Source organism: Triticum urartu, chromosome 7, assembly GCF_003073215.2.
Source record: "Triticum urartu cultivar G1812 chromosome 7, Tu2.1, whole genome shotgun sequence".
In the NCBI taxonomy this organism is placed as follows: Eukaryota; Viridiplantae; Streptophyta; class Magnoliopsida; order Poales; family Poaceae; genus Triticum; species Triticum urartu.
The window spans coordinates 245,980,088-245,986,428 of record NC_053028.1 but is presented as its reverse complement, the minus strand read 5'-3'; the positions used below and the strand labels follow the sequence as shown (position 1 = coordinate 245,986,428).

The 6,341-nt window shown below is 46.6% G+C and overlaps 1 pseudogene; it reads left to right on the top strand.

The window, feature by feature from the left end:
* Positions 1-268: 268 nt before the first annotated feature.
* Positions 269-6,049, top strand: LOC125518729 (annotated as a pseudogene).
* The last annotated feature ends 292 nt before the right edge of the window (positions 6,050-6,341 follow it).

Below are 6,341 nucleotides of genomic sequence, written 5' to 3'. Positions count from 1 at the left end.
CCTTTAAAGCTCTTTGATTTGTAGGAATGGATTCCTATTCCTATATAGGATAGTAATCGATCCTTTACATTTTAAAGGAAAAGAAACATTAGATAAGACTCAATAAAAAAAATCCTATCCTATACATCAAATAATATTTCTTTCTTTATATAAATTGAGATGCATGGCATCTCACTTTCTATGATTTTTTCTATTCCTATAACATTTCTATCTTGGATGAATCAAAGGAGGCCTAACGTTCTGCCACTCCTCCATGAGTCTCCTTACCATGCCAGCCGTGTCCGCGGCTTCCTCAATCCTCTTCCCGTCTCGCGCGTTATTCCGTGCCATCCACAAAGTATATAAACTCTGCACCGTTATAGCAGGACTCGTGGTCTTCCTAAAAGGAGGGTTAGCGCCGTCAAGGGGTCCAAACCCCAAGCACGGCCGCAACAGTTCCTCAGCCAGCCCCGGCGCCACCGTCCCTCCCCGACCAGCGAAACCGCCTCCCGCTCCTCCCCACCTCCCTCCACCTCCACCCTCTCTCGGCCTCGTCGCGGTCGCGGACGCCTCCTCCGGCTGCTCGGGTTCTACCTCCGAGGCCCTCTCCCTCGCCGTCTCCTGGTAAGCCTCGCCTCCCCCCGAATCCCGCTCCGCCGCGTCGCTGGGTGCGTGGACTGGTGGGTTTGTCTCTCGGTCCCCGAATCGGATCCGCGGCGCCGCTCTTGTGTGTTTCTCCGCGGCAATGCTGGGATTCTTCGTGTGTTGACGGCGGAGGTTTTCCTTGTCCTCCGCCTCGTTGGCGTTCTCGGTTGCTTTTCGGCCGTAATTAAGTTGCGAAGCTCTTGATGGTTGATGCTCGCTAACGGAGTGTTAGATTTCTTCTCGACTTGTTGGTGAAGTTTTTTCTCGTTTTCCGATTCTTCGGGATTTTTGCTTCAGGAAAGTTCATGGCGCTGCTAACTCTTGATGCTCGCTAGCGGAATGTTCGATTTCTTCTCGACTTGTTGGTGGAGTTTTTTCTCGTTCTCCGATTTTTCAGAGTTTTTGCTTTAGCAAATTTCATGGCCCTGCTAACTCTTGATGCTAGCTGCGATTCTTCAGGGTTTTGGCTTCAGCAAATTTCGTCTGTTTGTTTCTCGTCCTTGGTTCAATCTCTAGTCCGTACGGTTCTGGTTTGGGGGTTCAGAATTCACTTGACTCATTCTTGTTGTTTCTTACTCAGTTTCCAGGCGACAGGCGTGATGGTAGAGGGGAGAAGAGGGAGAGGGCGGAGGGGGCGTCCGACAGCCCGCAGAAATCCCCGCGCCTGGATCCGCTGGCTGGTCCAGGATGCAGCGACGCGCCTGCGTCTCCGACGGAGTCGAGCGACGAGTGGCCATCGTCCGGGGAAGCGGAGGCGGGGACCAGCAGCGACAGTACCGGCGACGCCGGGCGGTGCGAGCACATACGCTCTGACCGCGAACTCCTGGATATGCACGTGTATTATCTGACGGAGCAGCTGGGGGTGCGCCGGCGCCGGAGGTGCCATCTTAGTAAGTGCAAGACGACCTGCAAGGGCAACGAAGGGATGATGAAGTGCATAGACTGCTCCAGATTCTTCTGCTCTGGGTGGACGGTGAACAGGGAAAGTCCGCAGGAACATGCCCTCTGGCACGCCGGCGAGAACACGCATTAGGTTGCTCAGTGGTGCGATGAACCTAATTTGGGATACTGCTTCTTGTGTGCGCGCGGTATGAGGCTCAGTGACCGGAGCGAAGATGACTATGCAGTGGCGGTCAGAAATGAAAAAAAAAATCAGCAGATGCCGGGGGATAGCGTTGCAAAGGATGGCTGGGGATCGGTGTCCGGCATTGCAAAGGATGGGTGCAAGACGGGGGGCAAGAATCCGCAGAACCCTGAGAACACGCAGAAATACCCGCACCTGGACCTGCGGCTTGGGCACTCGCCTGCGTCCGAGGCGCCGCTGGAGGAGACCAGCGACTGCACGTACCGACATACGACATCGGGTCGTGCAAGCACTTGTTCAAGGACAGAGAGGAGCTGGATGATATGGTGCGTGATATCAAGACCGCCGAGAAGCCCCCAGAGTGCGAGAATTTCCCGTGCACGACCACCTGCACCTGGAGGGGAGCTGCTGCTGGGTTGATGGTGTGCACGGAGTGCACCTCTACTTTCTGCACCGTGGAGAAGGGGGATATGGAAAATCCGCAGGGACACGCTCGCCGGCACGCCACCAGGGACTACCATTGGGTTGCTCTGTGGTACTGCTTCGAGTGTGGGCACGTTCTGAAGCTCGGTCAGGACAAGCTGAGCGATGATGAGTGGGCAGCTCTGGCCAGAAATAAAAGGGTTGAGCGGGCAATGTGGGCCAGCAATGGATGGGATGAGTGGGGAACGGTGGCCGAGAGTTATGCAAAGGATTTGTGGGAAATAGTGACCGGCAATGATGCGTCTGGGTATGCTAATGGGAATGGCTGTGTTATCAGAGGGTTGCCGAATCTTGGAAACACATGCTACATGAATGCACTGCTGCAGTGCCTCCTTGCGCCCGGTGAGCTGAGGACAACGATTTTAGGACCGGGTGCTTGGCTGGGGAGCATTGGTCTGCAACTGAAGCAATTGTTTGTGGAGACAAGCAGCACAAATGTTGCCAGGCGCGCGCTGGATCCTCAGATGCTATTGGAAGGTACGCGGTTGTTTAATCCACAGTTCAAGGGCTCTTATATGCAGGACAGCCAAGAGTTTCTTACATCTTTGCGCACTGCTTTGGAGGAGGAGACGAAGGACCTAAACAAATTTCATTGGGGTGCAGAGTTTAGTCCAATTGGCAATTCCATTTTCGGGGGCTGGCTGCGTCAGACCTTATGCTGCATAAGTTGCTCAACTAAATCAGTTTTGGATCTGCAATTTGATGAGCTCCAACTGGCACCGCCATCAAAGGATTGCCCAGCCAGAAGTGTTACGTTACCACCAATGACCAGAAACGGTGGATCTCCGACAAAGACTCGTAAGGAACTATTCCAACAAGCCGACAAGACTGATGGAGAAAAGATTCAAACAATTGCTGAAGGCTGTGATTCTCAGTTTCCTGGTTCAGAATTTGGAGATGAGGCCATGGAGAAAATACCCAATCCTTTTTCAAGTTGGTAAGCCTATGTGCTCCTCTAGCTAACTTAAAACATAGAATGTGGAACAGGCCCGCAGGTGTGGAATAGTGAGATCTAATACAAGCTAGCTATTTTTCTGAACACGGGAACAGATGACACTTTTGGGAATGGAGCTCTGGTGATAGCTAAGCAGAGAAAATTGTTAAGGCCATTTTACATATGGATTAAAGAATTAGCAGAAAAGCCTTCGGGGTGGCTACGAAAAATTGAGCTGGATGTTTCAACAGTCTTAGCATGGCAAGTGTTTGTTATAGTGTAGTACTGTAGTTCGAATTGACATTTGAAGATAGCTCAGGGTCTTGAGTCCTTACCTTCATAAAATAAGTGTTGCTCAAAATGGTTGGTTAACTTAAGCGTGTATGGTTATTGTCGAGAAAAGAGATCTTAGAATGTGGTGGTTAAAATATGCAAAGGATGAGGGTTTCTGGTTGCATGATCTTGCTAATGCAGATAAAGCTAAATCTCTCTATGCTTGAATCTGCAGATTCTACTGAAGTGGAGGATGTTGCACACAGTCATTCGCAGACTCAGAAGAAAGATGTCCCACGAGAGATCGTTGAAGTGCCAATAAAAGTTCTTGATTTCATTCCTAACTTGTTTGATGACACTGAAGGAATGGATGAATCAATAGTAGATCATCACAGTCCAGAAGATACTGGTCCACCTCCACTTGTTGATATAGAAGCCAAGGAGAACACTTACTCAGTAGAACCTACTCCCTCCGTCCAAAAATACTTGTCATCAAAATGGATAAAAAAAAGATGTATCTAGAACTAAAATACATCTAGATACATCCCCTTTTATCCATTTGGAGTACTACAGAAGACAAGGGGATAGCTCAGAGCAGTGATATTACTGATGATGAGGCAGTACATACGAACTCTGTTGCATCGCTCGAGGACTGCTTGACACTTCTTTGCTATTGTCCAATGGGATGGAAATATGATAACTGTTCCAAGGTTGTTGAGCTGCCGAGAACAAATGGAAGTGAAAATGATGAACCGATGAAAGCAAGTACCAATGTAAATCCGACAATTGAAGGAGACCAGACTGAACTATCAGACAGGAAAACATGCCCAAGTGAGCGATCTAATGATTTGAATAGCTTGTCGGTAGAATGTACTTCTCCAAGTAGACAACCACATGGTTCAGATGCACATCATCAAGTTATTCTTTCTGAAAACAGAATTAGTGAAGAAATCAGTTCAGGGATGAGCTATGATGAAAGGAACTCAGCCTCTTGCAGCACTACCAATAAAAAACCTGAAAGTCAGGAAGGTGTTCAGGAAGCTGCACCTAGTTCCTTTCCAACTGATAAACAGACTGACCTGTTGAGTACCCATGATAGTCAGGATACCAGCGACCAAAATCAAGGCAGTGGGAAGCAGGTAAATCTGGATGATCATAGCGCACAACAAGCAGAAGTAAACCAAATTGAGCAGAAACATGGGACTGGTGGTTTTCAAATACAATTGGTTACTACGCTGCCACCTGTACTAACCATTCAACTGAAGAGATTCACCAATGCTCTTTCTAAAACGAGAGGACATGTGAGCTTTAAGGCGATTCTTCATGTAGAACCGTTCATGAATCCCAGGTACTGAGTTCTGATAGTTCTACACAGCAATTTCTAAGGCTGTTCTTTTATGCCTGTTCCATTAAGTTCTTACCTTTAGAAATCCAGTAAGTATTTTGTTTCATAGTTTGCTTCTACAAAGCTTTAGGAGTATTCCTAATCTGCAAAAATCGGCATTGCAGGTTACAAAAATGAAGGTTTTAAACACAAAAAATATGTCAGACTTCAGGAATTTATATTTAATCCTGTAAACTACTTTATAGGTTCAGGTTCAGACTACAATTTTTTTCTGGGTTCAGACTAGCATTTCGTACTTGTCAGGGCATGATAATTGCAAGCTTAATTTAATCGTCTGAAGGTATCAGCTTAATTGGAGTGTGTACTGATAGCCTGATATGGACCAGAACCCTGTGCCATTGATTGAAACTGTTAGTTTTTCTTTTTTGGTAAGGATACCATATTGGAATATGTATCTGATGTCGAGGCCGTCGAGCACAAACTCTGTTCACCTTGGCAGTGTATCAGTATCACTGACCAAGTTATGATGATATTATCATCTCATACTATGCTAGTGTATAGATTTTTTGGTCTGTAGGTGGTTAGGTGCCTTGAAACGCCTAACCAGGCAAAATATGTTTGAAGTTTGGATTGTTAAGTATAATTCTGGATTGTTAAGTACAAATCTAACATCTTTCCATGGATTGTGTTTAATTCAAAGAGTTTCTATAGTACATAATCAGTCACTTCAGATGCTATTGTTTTGTTTATCTGATGGAACTTTCTTGTTAACACTGTTCAGTTGTTGTTCCAAGAAAGATTAACAATCTGATATAGCTTTCTTGTTAACCTGGCAAAAAATGTTTAAAGTTTGGATTGATATAAGTGTAATTCTGGTTTAAGAATTTCAATGTTGGATGGATATTTATACAAGCCTAACATCTTTCAGAGGCCTGGTTAAAATTACTATGAGCCTTCATTTGTTAGAGTTTCGGTTAGTACATATTCTGTCACATAGAGATATACCGTGTAGTTTTTCTTAACCTGATAGAGCTTTACTGTTTAAAATGTTCAGTCTGTTTGAAGAAATACATATGATTGTTGGTACTCCTGCTAATGTTCAGTTTCTTGTTAATTGCTTCTTGTTTGACTGTTTATGTTTTCTCTAACCTCCAGTTCTGAGGATGAGCGCGGAATGTTGTGCGGCAATGATGCAGTTGGCCATGCATCTGGGTATGCTGATCGGGGTAGCCATGTTACCACTGGTATGCAGAATCTGGGAAAGACATGCTTAATGAATGCAAAATATTCTGCTACAATTTTCTGAGGCCACTGGGCTGAAAATCAATTTCCATAAAAGCACCTTTGCCCCGATCCACGTCGACCCAAATCTCTCGACTAGCCTTGCCACAATCCTGGGCTGCCCAGTTGCCACCTTCCCGCAATCGTACTTGGGCTTGCCTCTATCCACTCACAAGCTAAACCTGGCTGACTTCTTCTTCATCATTGACAAGGTCGATCATCGTCTTGCTGGGTGGAGGGGCCTTTTGCTCTCCTTGGCCGGGAGGGCCATCCTGGTCCGCTCCGTTCTACGCGCCCTGCCAATCTATGTCATGAGT